We start from the raw sequence: 16,809 nt of genomic DNA, 5'->3' as shown, positions 1-16,809 counted from the left end.
CAAACAAATGTAAAACCGCAGTGTGACAGGTACACAAAGGAGGGAATGTGTGAGGCTGAGCGAATCAGGGAGATTGGGGAAAGTTGTGCTGAAGAACTGACTTACTCACCAGATACGAAGGATGGGCAGACATGAACTATACAAAGAGCAAAAGGAAGAGATTTCAAGGCAGAGGAAACACCACAAGCAAATTCCCTGCTGTGAGTGGGAACGGGAAAAGAATAATTGAAGGAAGGCCAGTGGTGGGCAGTCAAAGAAACCTAGAGAGAGAGGAGTTCAAGACAACACTCAAACGGTCAGTAGGACCGGATCGGCCAGGAGTTTGGTAGGGCTATGTTAGGCTGTATCTCTGCCCTGTGATCTTTTCTGAGTCCTAAAAGATTTTAAATAGGGGAAGAGGTGGTGGTGGAATTACTTGAATAGATGTGATGTGTGTTTTAAAAGGGCCACTCTAAGGCTAATATGATAATGGGATAGAAGAGGACGTGTGGGTATGACTAGATGAGTGAGAAGCTGGTTGTAGTGGTCCAGAGAGAGAGGTGAATACCTTCACCTCCTCACCCAGTTCTGGACTGGGTCGTTGGTGGCGATAAAGAGAAATGGATAGAGCCAAGCTGTAGTAGGCAGAAAAATCAATAGGCCTGTCTTGCAAAATTATCTAAGTCAATTTGGTCACACACATTATTCCGTTCTTTTTGACAGTTAGAAGTAGTCACCAATTTTTGATGTAAGTGAAGAGGGTGGTTACTCTGGCATAGCTCTGCTACTCAATTACAGTGAAAGCAAGTATTTGGCCAAGTTCTAGCATATAAACAGACCCTTTAAAATAAACAGTTATTAGCAAGGAGGCTTACGTACAATAGCTCATCCAGTGTCTTCTATAAATTCAATTAGGTTCCACCTCCCTTTTATGTCCTTTTATGTATTAATAGTATGATGTATTGTATCTATTGCTGTATAACAAATTACCTCAAAACTTCATGACCTAAAGTAACAATAAATATTTATTAACTCATAGTTTCCATAGATCAGGGATAAATCAAATTGGCCGGGTAGTTTTGGTTTGGGGTCTCTCGTGAGTCCAGATGCTGGCTGGGGCCATTGTTACCTGAAGGCTTGACTAGGCCTGAAGGGTCTGCTTCCACGACGGCTCACTCTATAGCTGGCAAGATAGTGTTGACCACCAGCAGGGCCCAAGTTCCTCCGCATGCGGGTGGCTCTGTAACAGTTTCACAGCATGGTGCCTGTCTTCCTCAAGAATAGATAATGCAAGAGGAAAAAAGGCAGAGTCTGCAATATCTTTTAAGACTTAGCCTTGGAAGGCACTATCTTCATTTCCAGAACATCCTAATCACACAGGTCATCTCTATCCAGTGTGAGTGTGGAGAGAACTACACAAAGGGATAAACACTAACAATCACTAATATTAAGGGCATTAAGGATCAATTTGAAGACTGGCTACCACAAATGAGGGCTTCCCCAGTGGCTCAGCAGTAAAGAATCTTCCTATCAATGCAGGAGATGCAGGAATCGTGGGTTCAATCCCTGGGTCAGGAAGATCCCCTGGAAAAGGAAATGACAACCCACTCCAGTATTCTTGCTGGGAAAGTCCTATGGACAGAGGAGGTGGGCTACAGTCCGTGGGGTCACAAAGAGTCAGACACAACTGCATGCATGTACCACATATGACTACAACATGCATGAAAACTCGCTTAAGGTAGATGCAGTAATATTTGGAGGCAGGATTCAGACAACCAGAATCCAATGAATCAATAGCTAGATACAGTTTGGTACCTTTCCTAGAGATACAGATTATGGTGCTTGCTAGATTGTTATACCCTATTCAGCAAGAGTGGGATGTCTAAAATATATGAGCCAAACCATATACCTTGAACAACACTAATTTCACCAATGAAAACTGGTTGTTAATATTTCATTGTACTAATTAGCAAAATTCTGGGGTTGGTCAAGATAAGTATGACAAAATCACTTGCAGTAGCTTCCTCTGGAGTGTGGCTTCGTGGGTAAATATCAGCTGACCATACCTGGGAGTGTGAATTCCTAATTAGGGCAAGCAATAGCACTTATGACATAGCCTAAATCAACACACATATATATTCACACATAGTGTCACATTATCCATGCTCAATTACTTTAAAGTAAATTACAAACATCATGATACCATCCATGATTTAGAAGGTGCAGCCCATGAAAAGAGTAACTATCCTGGTCCGTGACAATTCCTGAATGAGACTGCTCATCCTGGACACAGTAACTTAAAATGGAAATGACTGGTCATTAGTGATGCATTTCTGGGATTAGGGTATGTTGCAGAAAGTACCTATATTGATTTTTAATTTTGAAGACAAAGCACTTAAGATTATATTGTAGGGTTATTTGGGGAATTACATGAGTTATTACAGGGTTACTTGGGGTATTATGTGAGTTAACAGTTTCAAAGCCCTTAAGACATGTACCTGGGCATGTAGTAAAATTGTTAGTAATAGGACAATGATGATGGTGGTGGTGATTGTCTAACAATGTCAGATAGATAAATGCCTCCTCATGATTATGAGGTATACTGTACACTGGGATAGATCCCACTGACACCATATTACTCTTCAGGACTAAGGGAGTTGTTTGTCCAGCTGCTGGGAATGCTGTGGCTCACAGCTCTCAAGATGTCAGCTCTATCGAGAAACTGCCTTACTCAAGGGCACACCCACTTCCAGGGGGCAGATCGTTGGAGGGTATACCAGGGCTGAGCATGCTTGCCTTAACTTGGAACACTGCTGAGGGTCACCCTAGCTTCAGAGCCACCCATAGCTTTGGGTTAGGAATTGTTAAAACCTTTCACAGCCCATCTTCTCCCTCTATCCAATTCTGCATATCACCAGAAGTGTTAATGCCAAGAGAACCTCCTAATAAATCTTCCTGCATGCAAATCTGTCTCAGGGACTGCTTCCCAGGGAACATGACTAAAAGCATTGATGGTTATTTAATGAATTAAAATACTGCATAAGCAAATGTATCCTTTTTTATTGGTTGATAATCATTAGCACAAGGTGTAAGTTTGAGATATGTGCTATGCTTAGTAGCATGGTTGTGTCTGACTCTTTGTGACCCCATGGACTGTAGCCCACCAGGCTCCTCTGTCCATGGGGATTCTCCAGGCTAGAATACTGGAGTGGGTTGCCATGCCCTCCTCCAGGGGATCTTCCCAACACAGAGATTGAACCCAGGTCTCCTGCATTGCAGGCAGATTCTTTACCATCTGAGCCACCAGGGAAGCCCAGGAATATTGGATGGGTAGCCTATCCCTTCTCCAGGGGAACTTCCTGACCCAAGAATCTAACTGGGGTCTCCTGCATTGCAGGCGGATTCTTTACCAGCTGATTAGGTATATATAATTAAAAACATTGTTCATTTAGATTTGAAATTTGCGATCTTAGGTTGGGAGTGTTAGTCGCTCAGTTGTGTCTGATTCTATGCAACCCCGTGAACTGTAGCCCACCAGGCTCCTCTGTCTGTGGAATTCTCCAGGCAAGAATACCGGAGTAGGTTGCCATTCCCTTCTCCAGCAGATCTTCCCAAGCCAGGGATTGAACCCAAGTCTTCTACACTGCAGGCAAATTCTTTACCATCTGAGCCACTAAGTTGGTGGTAGAGACTAATTGAATAAGTTTTTAATTAAAAGCCTAATTGTATTAAATATTATTAGCAAAGTTGTAACTTATAACTATTATCTGATGTATGGAAAACAGAAAAGGCCATGACAACCTTTAATATAGGCAAAGTTAGTATACAGATTCTATTGTTTTAGTTTAGGCTAGGGAATGCTGCAGTAGTAAACTAAGTCAGAATCTCAGAGGCATTTCATATAAAAGTTTCTTACTTGGGCATATCTGCTAAGAGTCCAGGAGTTTCTCTAGGGCAGCGCTTTATGCAGTGGCTCAACGTTCCAGATTGCTTCCTTTCTCTGCTAACTCCTCCTTAATGATGCCTCAGGGTTCTTTGTGCCAAGAAGTAACAAACCACCTCCGGTCACTGTTCATTGATAGAACTAGTCACATAGTCCTGCCTCACTTGTAGAACTAAGAACTATAACCTTTTACATATCCAGAAAAAAATTTTTTTTAATATTAAACACTGGTAATTTTAGCCACAAGAACACACTTATACTGAGAGACACTAATATTTTAGTATCCATAAGGATCATTGTATGAGAGAAATTTAGTCTTTAAAAAAATTTTTTTTATGTTATATTAAAATATATTTGCATGTAAACAAATAATTATACATGTAGATGCTGTCACAGCTTACATAATTTTTAGGTCCTTTAAAAAATTTTTTTATACTTTATGTTCATTTATTTTTTTTTATTGGAGTATAATTGCTTCACAATGTTGTGTTATATCTTCCGTGTACATATATATCCCCCCTCTCGTGGTCTCCCTCTCACTCACTAGGTCATCACAAAGCACTGAGCTGAGTTCCCTGTGGTGGCAGCTTCCCACAGCTGTCGCTTTTACCCACGGTAGCGTATATATGTCAACACTACTCTCCCAGTTTCTCCCACCCCCCCCCCTTCCCCACTGTGTCCCCAAGGCCATTCTCTAGGTCTGGTCTCTATACCTACGCTGCAAATAGGTTCATTTGTACCATTTTCCCACATATGTGCATTAATACACAAGATATATTTTTCTCCTTCTGACTTACTTCCTTCTGTTTGACAGACATCCACAAGAAATTCACTCTTGGGACAAACTCTCTGTGTAAATCTTATCCTAGAAGAGGAATTAATTTTAAGCTTCTGTGTTTATTTGATTGGAATTCTGTGTACAATTTGATTGGAAGTAAATTTAGTTCAGTATAAACAGAGAGAATTAGCAGCTAAAGTAGAACCTGGCAAGGTGTAAACAGTCTCTCAAATCATAAGATAAATAGTTTAAATACAGATCACATTTGAGTGAGCTGTGAAAATTTATGTGAAAATATTTTTTCAGAGGCTTCCTTAAAAATGAGATAGTAAAATTTTAAAATAAGAATGAAATATAAATAAAAGTGAGCTTTACCTGAATTTACTTTCACGTTTCATATTCTTTTAAATAAAAAGAATAAAAGTACTATTAAGAAAATAAATAATTAATTTACTTAATACCATAGGGTCAAAAAGTCAGACACGACTGAGCGACTGAATGAACAGAAATACACCTCACACCTTTATTTCTATGGCAGTTCAGTTCAGTTCAGTTCAGTTCAGTCACTCAGTCGTGTCTGACTCTTTGCAACCCCATGAACCGCAGCACGCCAGGCCTCCCTGTCCATCACCAACTCCCAGAGTCCACCCAAACCCATGTCCATCGAGTCGGTGATGCCATCCAACCATCTCATCCTCTCGTCCCCTTCTCCTCCTGCCCCGAATCCTTCCCAGCATTAGGGTCTTTTCCAGTGAGTCAACTCTTCGCATGAGGTGACCAAAGTATTGGAGTTTCAGCTTCAACATCAGTCCTTCCAATGAATATTCAGGACTAATTTCCTTTAGGATGGACTGGTTGAATCTCCTTGCAGTCCAAGGGACTCTCAAGAGTCTTCTCCAACACCACAGTGCAAAAGCATCAATTTTTTTGGCACTCAGCTTTCTTCACAGTCCAACTCTCACATCTATACATGACCACTGGGAAAACCATATTCTTGACTAGTCAGACCTTTGTTGGCAAAGTAATGTCTCTGCTTTTAAATATGCTATCTAGGTTGGTCATAACTTTCCTTCTAGGGAGTAAGCATCTTTTAATTTCATGGCTGCAATCATCATCTGCAGTGATTTTAGAGCCCCCCAAAATAAAGTCTGACACTGTTTCCCCATCTATTTCTCATGAAGAGATGGGACCAGATGCCATGATCTTAGTTTTCTGAATGTTGAGCTTTAAGCCAACTTTTTCACTCTCCTCTTTCACTTTCATCAAGAGGCTTTTTTTTAGTTCCTCTTCACTTTCTCCCATAAGGGTGGTGTCGTCTGCATATCTGAGGTTATTGATATTTCTCTCGGCAATCTTGATTCCAGCTTGTGCTTCCTCTAGCCCTGCGTTTCTCATGATGTATTCTGCATAGAAGTTAAATAAGCAGGGTGACAATATACAGCCTTGACATACTCCTTTTCCTGTTTGGAACCAGTCTGTTGGTTCATGTCCAATTCTAACTGTTGCTTCCTGACCTGCATATAGGTTTCTCAAGAGGCAGGTCAGGTGGTCTGGTATTTCCAACTCTTTCAGAATTTTCCACAGTTTATTGTGATCCACACAGTCAAAGGCTTTGGCATAGTCAATAAAGCAGAAATAGATGTTTTTCTGGAACTCTCTTGCTTTTTCTATGATCCAGTGGATGTTGGCAATTTGATCTCTGGTTCCTCTGCCTTTTCTATAACCAGCTTGAACAACTGGAAGTTCACGGTTCACATGTCAATAAAAAAAGTTTCACATGAAAACCATTTCATATTATTGGTTATAAGTCAATCCAAAGCTAAACATAAAAAATCAGTTTAAACAAAAACTGGAAAATGAAACAAATTTTCTTGCTTTCTAGAACTGCAAAGATAAACATAATTCTCTTTTTGGTGTATAGTTGTATAAAACTTTATCATGTGTGATAGATTAACATAGTGATCACAACAATTAGGATATGAAATTCTTAAAATTATTCTGCTACCCCAAGGTAACTTCCTCACACTACCCCTTCACAGTCATACCCTCCCCCAATCCTACATTCTGGCACCACCTATTTGTTCTCTGTCACGGTACTTTTTACCATCTTGAGAATGTTATATAAATGGAGTCATACCATATGTAACTTTTTGAGACTGATTTTGAGACTCATCAGCACAATGGCCTTGAGATCCCTGCAAACTGTTGCATGTACCAAATTTGTTCTTTTTATGGCTGAATAGTTTTCCATGATATGGATGTACCATAGTTTATTAATTCACCCATTGGAGAGTATCGGGTGGCTTCCAGTTTTTAGCTCTAAGAAATAAAGCTAATTTGAACATTTATGTACAGATTCTTGAGTGAATGTAAGTTTTCATTTCTCTAGAGTAAATATCCAGTAGTTGGATTACTGGGTTTTATGATAAGTATATATTTAACTTTGTAAAAAACTACCAACTGTTTCTAGAGTGGTTGTCCCATTTTACATTCCCCTCGGCAAAGTATCAGAGACATAGCTAGCCCATGTCTTGTCAGCACTTGGTGTAATCAGTATTTTTTATTTTAGCCATTCTAATAGGTGTGTAGCATTATTTCATTGTGGTGTTAATATGCATTTTCCTACTGGCCAGTGAAGTTGAACCTACAATAATGTCTTACATGAAGTTTTGCATTTTTATAATTTTTTTTAAACACCTAAATTAATTCTCACAGGAACAGTGTGATGTATTTCAAGTGATAAGAGGGTGATATAAAGTAAATCTGGAAAAATCAGTCAAATGTAATTACCCCAATGCAGAATCAAAGCAATTTGAAACTCAAAAGGAACATGGAGATAATTTAGTCAAACTTCCCCATTTTACAGAGAACTGTCCCAGAAAGGTTCAATGACTTCTCACACGGTTGGAATTTTACCAAAAGCCACACTTCTGACACTTGAGTCTCTTCCATAATGTCCAGTCACGTAGGTGACAATTTATGCTTGAATCCTTCAAGTGACTGGAAATTCACTCATTTTTTGCCCCATTCTGTTAGAAAGTGTTTCCTGACATTGAGCTGAAATGGCCTATAAACAAATAAACAAGTTTGTTACTGTTTTGACATTGACCTGAAATGGCTTACTATAGCTCTTGTCAGTGGGTCTAGTTTCATCCTCTGAGACATTCCTAAGGAAGACATTCCCTTTTCCTTATGACAGTACTTCAGATACTTGAAGACAGCCATCATGCTCTCACACATAAACTCCAGGCCAAACATTCACATTTTCCTCCAGTCATTTTTCGATGAGCTTGTTTACCAAACTTGCTTGTGTGTAAACTGGTCCTAGATTTCTTAGAGTGAAAAATACTGAACAAAATGTTTCTAGTCACACAACCAGAATTATATAGGCATTTTCCAATTATATGAATTCACTACAGGACTTAATAAGTTTTTCTTCCTTTTCACAGTGTATTTCCTTCCATCATTAGAAATATTTTAAGTGTAGTTTTAAAATTTTAGGCTAAATACTTTTATTTTTAAATTTTTTCTTTTTTGGATGTGTTACATATGGCACAAAATTCAAAATATTTAAGAAGGTTTATGGGCTTCTCAGGTGGTGCTAGTGGTAAAGAACTCATTTGCCAATGCAGGAGACTTAAAAGATGCAGATTCAATCCCTGGGTCTGGAAGATCCCCTGGAGGAGGGCATGGTAATGTACTCCAGTATTCTTGCCTGGAGAATCCCATGGACAGAGGAGCCTGGTGGGCTACGGTCCATAGGGTCACAAAGAGTTGGACACAACTGAAGTGACTTAGCACACAAGAAGGTTTGCAGTGAAAAATCATGATCCCTAGCCTCCTCGTTGAATATAATGTAATATTGATATTATGTAAAACAATATAATATTGATATATAAAACAACATAATATCAATATTACATTCTCATAGGACATGATTCTAATGATGACATTCCATTTTATGACTATACATTAAAATTTTTTATCTTAATTTTTTATTAATATTATTGTGGGCTTCCTTATGTATATTGTACATATATGTTTCAGATTATTTCTAAAATTAGACTCCTAGAAGAAAATAGCTGCATTGCATAGTATGACTTGTCTTACTATAACTTTCCACAGAGTTGCCATTTTATATACTGAAAATGTTTATAAATTCACCAGCAGATTATGTGTCCATTTCATCACACCTTTACAAGCATGGAATACTATCATTTCTTGATTTTTTTCAAATTTGTTGTCCTGATTTGCTTTTAATTTAGAATGAATTTTTTAATGTTTTTATACCTCTATTGACTTCCCAGTGGTAAACATTTCCTAGTGCTATAGAACCTGCTTGCCAATGCAGGAAACATAAGAGATGCAGGTTCAATAATTGAGTTGGGAAGATCCCTAGGAGTAAGAAATGGCAACCCACTCCAGTATTCTTGCCTGGAGAATCCCATGGACAGAGAAACCTGGTGGGCTACAGTCCATAAGGTCACAAAAAGTCACACACGACGGAAGCGACTTAGCATGCATGCGCACATCTCTATTGGCTATTTGTATTTCCTCCTTAGGTGTTTAAGTCATCACTAATTTTTAGAAGATAAACTTGTGTGAGCTAGAATGAGTATCAGCCGATTGATACTTAAATATTGTTTCATCCATCTTATTAAACTATTAGATGTGTTTTACAGGTGCTAATGCCAGTCCAACCCAAACAATTAAATGTAGTTAACTTAAAAACATTTTTTTCCTAAACATCAGGACTTACAATGAATATTTATATTGTAATATATCTTATCTCTTTACAAGTCTGTTTCGTCTATCAGATTTCAAACTAGTGTAATCTGAGGGCAACACCTTAATCAGCTTTCTAAAGCCTGACGGAGACATATACAGAGAACAGATGTTCCCTAAATGTATTTACTTGGCTGCACTGGGTCTTAGCTGTAGCATGCAGGATCTTTAGTTGCCGCCATGTGGGATCTCTCAGTTGTAGCATGTGAACTCTCAGTTATGGCATGTGGGACCTAGTTCCTTGACCGGGGATTGAACCTGGGCCCCCTGTATGGGAGCACTGAGTCTTAGCTACTGGACAGCTTAGCCACTGAGTCTCAGCCACTTCACACACTAGAAGCCCCAGAATGTTCATGAGTAAATAAACTTAAAAACTGTCTGTTAGTTTGCTGGGTCTGGGTTTGTTACGGATTCCCCCAGTTTAAAAAATTCTAATTATGACTATCTAGAATTTAGCCCAGAGTCAACATCAAGCTGTTCTAAAGTTTGTTAAAAGCCCCTACCCTTCCCAACTTTGAATCGGATAAAATTTGATAAGTATGTGTTTTCTCAAGTCAGTGAAATACAGTGTTGAGCCAAACAGGGACAGTAGTTCTACAATAAAAACCTCTGGAAAAGCTGAGTAACTCCAGGAGTCAGTACCCTTTGGGTATTAAGCCACTGCCTGAAGGTTCGATCATGTAGCCCTGTTTCCTCCCTAATTTACTTGTGAGTTTATGATGAAAAATGTCAATAATGCTTGTTGGGTACAGATAAATACCATGTACTGCATTTTATTGGTGCATGGGTCTAGAAATCCGGTCAGAAAGAAAATAAAATTAGAGAAAGTCTGGTTGATAAACCCATATTGTATTTGATTGACTGTGGCCTTCTCTTATGGGCTTCCTGATAAGAATCCACCTGCAATGTAGAAGACCCCGGTTCAATTCCTGGGTCAGAAAGATCCACTGGAGAAGGGATAGGCTACCCACTCCAGTATTCTTGGGTTTCCCCTTTGGCTCAGCTAGTAAAGAATCCACCTACAATGCGGGAGACCTGGGTTCGATTGCTGGGTAGGGAAGATCCCTTGGAGAAGGGGAAGGCTACCCACTCCAGTATTCTGGCCTGGAGAATTCCATGGACTATATTAGTGCGTGGGATCACAAAGAGTCGTACATGACTGAGCAACTTTCACTTTCACTTTTTTCTCTTCTAGATGCTCCTGGAGCATCCTGTTAATTCCTTTTAGATTCTTGCCTAAGATCAGAGTACTCCTGGTGGAGGGTTAAAGGTGTTAGGGACTCTCAATTGAATGAATAAAGTCCCAATCAAGTAAAGATTGAAGGCAGGGTTTCCAAATGATGTGGATTTCCATTCTGTATCACTGGAACTCCTTTAGTTGTCCATGATCTTTTCTCTATTTCTGAGGGTTTGAGACTGCCAGCAACTCTTACAAAGTACCTTTTCCTATGAATAGTTTGTACACGATTGTGAAAAGTATTGGCATACAGACAGCTGTAACTCCTGCTACAGATCAAGAGAGTGGGGAGGGAGAAGCATTTGTCAATCCAACAAACTGTCTGAGGACATGAAATACTCTTTGAATATTAGAATATTCTGCCACATGGTTTTCTGGTTCTATTAAAGCATGGGAACTCTGTCAGGTCTCTTCCAAACTCTGACACACACTGTCAAAGCAGACTGTGGGATCTGTAATTTGCTAACTCCATCCTGCTTCATGTATTTCCTCCAAGGAGTCCCTTAGGCCTTCTTCAGTCTCCAGCATCCGCTTCACAACCCTCCATTCCCTCCAATCCAGGTAAGACTAATATTGAGATTCCCTTTAAACTCTCTGTATTAATTTCATGCTGCTACTGCTGCTGCTGCTGCTAAGTCGCTTCAGTCGTGTCCGACTCTGTGCGACCCCATAGACGCTGCCCACCAGGCTCCCCCGTCCCGGGATTCTCCAGGCAAGAACACTGGAGTGGGTTGCCATTGCCTTCTCCAATGCATAAAAGTGAAAAATGAAAGTGAAGTCGCTCAGTCATGTCTGATTCTTAGCAACCCCATGGACTGCAGCCTACCAGGCTCCTCTGTCCATGGGATTTTCCAGGCAAGAGCACTGGAGTGGGGTGCCATTGCCTTCTCCGATTAACTTCATAGGGTTGCTGTGACAAATTACCACACACCAATGACTTAAAACCATAGAAACGTATTCTCTTACCATTCTGAGGCCAGAAATCTGAAATTAATGTGTCAGCAGGGATGCACTTTTGGAGGACTTAGGAGAGAATCTGATTTCTGCCTCTCCCAGGCCTGGTAGATGTCAGCACTTTTTCACTTGTGGTTGTATTACCCCAGTCTTGGCCTCACTGTCACACTGCCTCCCCTTCCCTGTGTCTTCTCTTCAGTCTGTCACATGAAGAAACTCCTCATTGAACTTACAGCCGATCAGACAGTCCAGGGTGATTGATCTCGTCATCTCCAGATCCTTAACTTAATTACATCTGCAAAGATCCTTTTTCTAAATAAGGTAACATTCACACCATTCCAGGGCTTGAGACGTCAGCATTATCTTTTTGGGTTCTACTATTCAACCCACTACATCTTGCTTTAAGGATACAATTTTTTTCCTTCTTATTTTACCTCTTGAAGTTTTGAGGAAATTCAAGAAATCTGTTCTTTCTTCATCACCTGAGCTTTGAAGACTGTGCCTTCACATTGTGCACTTCTTTGGAAAATTCAATCCTCTCCTTTGGTTCAGTTTGTCTTTTTTTTTTTAATTCCCCCTTCCCTGGGCAAATGAATATTACACTAATGGGAAAAAACACCCCCCAAAATCCCAGGTTTTAGATTTTCATGTTTCACCCTGAAAGCAGACATTTGCCCATGTCATTCTAACAATATTCTGTTTTCCATAATTCCTCAAAGATGGGAAAAATTCTCAGGTCTCATTTGTACCCCTTGCCCTTCATTCCCCAAATCTGCAATACAAGCAATTCATATTAGATGATGGATTCTAAATTGGAACTGTTAGGTACTTTCTTACAATTCCTTCTTCTATTTGGGAAGCATATTGTTTCCTGTCACTATTTACACTACTCTTTTGAGTAATGTTAGTAAGTTCCTATTTACTTGAGTCACTACTATGAGCCCGGCTCAGTGTTTTGAATGCGTTACTTCCATTACTCAGAACAATCTTATGAGAAAGATATACTTATCTCCATTTTACAGATGGGGGCAGGGAGACCCAGGTTAATATAACTGAGTATTGAAACAGAAAATTATATCCAAGTTTGCCTGACTTCACAAATACACAGAGTTTTTTCTACTACGTCAACCTGCTTCTCAAGTTTCCTTTGTAAAGAGAATGAAGAAAACAGTATTTGGGGAGTCCGCTTTCTCTCTCAGCTCTAACCTTACAACAGAAGCTGTAAGTGGGCTTTCTCTTTCTTGATCTTCTGCCTTTGAATAGAATTTTTAAAAGCCCCTTCTTTGCCTTCTCTTAGCAATTTTTTTTTTTTTTTTGCAAGTCTCACTTCATTTGGGAGCTGCAGGTTTCTTGACACTATATTTTAAGGCCCATGTTACCTTCTTATAATTATCCTTGGTATGTGGTTGTTTACTCCCAAGGTTTCTGTCACTTCCAATTAGCCAAGCAATTCTTCCTTGTTGGTCAGAATTAGGTTCCCCAGTTGTTCTGCTGGGACATCAAATCATGAGAAAGGCAAATCAAAAAGTTGTCAGATGTTTTGCTTTTAGGCAATGAAACTTTCAGGTATCCAGCTATTTGAATTTTCTTTTTTGATTGTTGCATTGCTGCAGGTATTGACAAATAGTATATTGTAGGGTATTGTGGTATCAATAATGAATTCTTTTATGAATAACTGCATGTGGCAGTACATGTTTGGAGTCAGTTTTGAACCTCTTAAATAAAACACTCGAAAGCAGTTCTGAGCTCCCATTGTCTATTCCCGTGTATACTTAGTCATTCTAACATATTCCTGTTTCTCATTCCCCACTCAAGTTCATCACATAGAGAAATATTTTTTATTTTTAGTAAACTAGTTTTTGTATCTCGTTTTGAGTATAATCCCAAACCAGAAAGTGGGAAGCTAAGGAATATGACCTCTCTGAAGTAAAACAGATGTCAGGAAGTCTCAAATTAAGGTCATAAAACAGAGTGCTGTGAATTTTTATGACAAAAATATTATAACTTAATTTTTGTGAACCTCTAAGTGAAGTTTAGCATTTCTTTCAATTGTGAACATAGGCAAAAAACCAGTGTTATCAGAAGTGATTTTTTTTAACCAATAAAAATCACAAATATTTCCCTATTGCATTACTATAGCTGTAGACATCTCAAGGTGTAATTAATGTTCACTACTTTAAAATTTGGTATTATTTGACCCTCTGCTAGATTTTATTTTTCAATGTGTTAATAAAGAAGCACATGTACAGTACATTTTTGTTGAGTAACTTGATTACTATATTTTAGTATGATTGGTTTCATTCATGATCCTATACATATATTATGCACTCAAAAACATGATTTGAAAAAGGGCTTAACAGACTTCACCAGACTGCCAAAATGACCCATGGCACAAAAAATGATTAAGAATGTCTATTATGGATTGGCATTGTGATTTAGAGCATGAAGTCTGATGTCACATTGGTTAGGTTCAAATTCTGCTCTGTCATGGCTAAGTTTGTAACTTTGGCTAAGTTACACATACATTCTGTGCCGCAGATTCTTCATGTGTAAAATGGAGATAATAATGCCTACCTAAAGATCTTGATATGAAGATGAAGTAATATCTGTAAAGGGCTTAACATAATGTGAAGCATATAGTATGTTACTTAATTTCCATATCTACTCAGATGATAAGGGTTTCATTCATATCCTATTTATATTTACTTTACATACAGATTTTCTTTTTTTACTATGCTGTCACTGTCTAAAATTTTAAATTATATGATAAAATACTGGCTAGTTTCAAATGGATATTTGTAAAATACATGTATGATATAAGGAAGAATTATACAATACCCTCAATCTAGGTTAAAGGGAAAAAAGATACTTTAAAGACGATGAACATATATTTTATTATCCAAACTAGGACAATTTTGAGAGTGAAAGAGTGCTATTAGTTATTACACCAGGATAGAGGCAAACAGGACCGTTATGAGTAAAGCAACATGTATAATCACACTACCTTTATATTCCTTGCATTCCCCTGCCTTAGTCCATTCTTTTCTTTCTGTAGCTAGAGAAGATCACTACCTTGATTTTGTGGTTATCATTCTGTTGCTTTAGAGATTTACTTCTTATGCTAGTACTCAAAATATTGTTTACTTTTATTGATTCTTTGATTTATAGAAGTGAAATCCTACTGTGCTATTCTTTTGTGAATTGCTTTTTTATTCAACAGTTAGACAGTCATCCATGTCCATGGATTTGTGATACATTTTCCCCACTGTTGTATTCCACTGTATATGTAAGACATTTGACCACTCCACTATTGATAGACAGTTGGATCATTTCCATTTTTTACTATTATAATACTGTTAGGAATTTTCTTGCTCATATATCCTGACACACATTTCTCCAGAGTTATAAAAAACATGTGTTTTTTTATGTTTACTAGGTAATGCCAAATTGTTTTCCAAATGGATATACCAATTTGTTCTCCAACCAGTAATGTATAAGTGTTCTGGTAATATTGTCAGACTTAAAAATTTTTATGTTGTGGGTGTGAAATAATAACGAGCATGTGGCTGAGCATGTCTTCAGGTTTCCTCCTTTATGAGTTAGGTTTATAGTGGGGTAGTTAAGAGCATTATCTATTTTAAAAAATTTTAAATTGTAGTAATCCTTTACACAATTTGAGTATTAAAGCCAGTAATATGGGTTGTAAAGATCACAAAGTTTGTGTCTTGTCTTCTACTCTACTTAGGATGTCTTTAAAAAATTTTTCTATTATGGAAAACTTTAAGCATATATAGTAGTATAAAAGTATGTAGAATGATGAGCTCCAATTTACCTACCACCCAGCATCAACAGTTATCAACTGATAACCAATTCAGGTTCATTTATACTACTACTCATTTCTCTCTCTTAATATTTAAAGTATATCCCAGATATATCATTACATCTCTAAATATTTCCATATACATCTCTAAAAAATAGGGATCTTTAAAAATTAGTATAACACAAAAAATTTACAATACTTCCCTAATATCATTGAGTATTCACTAAGCCTCCAAATTTCCAATTATCTTAAGTATGTGTGTGTGTTTTAAACTTTGTTTGAATCATGATCCAGATAAAGTCCTGTGGTAGCAGGCTTCAAAAATGGTATCCAATGATTCCTTCAACGTAGAAGGCATGGTGGCTTCCGTCTTTCTTTTGGATTTCTTGCTTAAGGGGGAGCCAGACTGTTCTGTGGAGAGGTATATGGTGAGAAACTGAGATATTCTGCTAAAACTAATAAAGAACTGAAGCATCCTACCAATGAGAGTAAGCCATCTTGGACATTTAGCACTATTTAAGCTATTAAATGATTGTTGCCCCAGCTGACAGCTGGACTGTTACATCATAAGAGACCATGAGCCAGAACCACTCAGCTAAGCTACTCCTGGATTTCTGACCCTCAGACACTGCATGAGACAGAAATGTTTGTTGCTTTAAAAGTTATGTTTTGTGGATAGTTTGTTAGAAAGTGATATAAAACTAACAAAGATTTGGGTACCTGAAAGTGGGGTTCTGACATAACAAAAACCTAAGATATAATAGTGGCTGGGACTTCTATGGTTCAGTGGTTAAGACTGTGCTTCCACTATAAGGGACACAAGTTCGATCCCTGGTTTCAGAAATATGATCCTGCATGCCATTGGTGGAGATGAAAAAAAAAAGGGGAGTGACTTTACAGTGGGCAAAAGGTGGAGGGACTTGGAAAGCATTAGTGAAAGTTTGAAGAGGTCTGAAGAAATTATAAATGCATAACTTTGAGGAGGATGCAGATGAGGTCTTAACAAATTTTAAAAATCTTATTGGAAATTAGAGCAAAGTGGCAGAAAGTTTAACAGATTTGTCATCTGCAGTTATGTGCAAAGTAGAAAATATGCCTAATGAACAGCGTGACCTGGTTAAGGCAATTTCTAGCCAGAGTAGTGTTGAAGATGTCACTTGGTTTTTCATTGCTGCTTATAGTAAAATGTGAGAGGGGAGAGATAAGTTAAAGAAAGACCCGTTAAACAAAAAGGAGCCAGAACTTTGGGGATTTGAAGTTCCCAGTCTGTGTAGGTGACAAATGATGTTAAAATTAGCAAATGGCTCAGAACA

The 16,809-nt window shown here is 38.3% G+C and overlaps 1 long non-coding RNA gene across 1 annotated transcript in view; it reads right to left on the bottom strand.

Annotated features, from left to right (window-relative positions):
- Positions 1-13,150, bottom strand: part of LOC136159126 (uncharacterized) — a 41,767-nt gene extending 28,617 nt beyond the window's left edge. Inside the window, exons 1-2 of the long non-coding RNA XR_010661445.1 lie at positions 13,056-13,150; positions 1,109-1,248 (exon numbers count right to left, since the gene is read on the bottom strand). This is a non-coding gene — a long non-coding RNA (uncharacterized lncRNA). The remainder of the gene's footprint in view (positions 1-1,108; positions 1,249-13,055) is intronic.
- Between the last annotated feature and the right edge of the window lie 3,659 nt (positions 13,151-16,809).

The sequence above is a fragment of the Muntiacus reevesi genome, chromosome 1 (genome assembly GCF_963930625.1).
Source record: "Muntiacus reevesi chromosome 1, mMunRee1.1, whole genome shotgun sequence".
Taxonomy (NCBI): Eukaryota; Metazoa; Chordata; class Mammalia; order Artiodactyla; family Cervidae; genus Muntiacus; species Muntiacus reevesi.
Note: the sequence above shows the minus strand (reverse complement) of the source record. Positions and strands in the feature narration are given on the sequence as shown.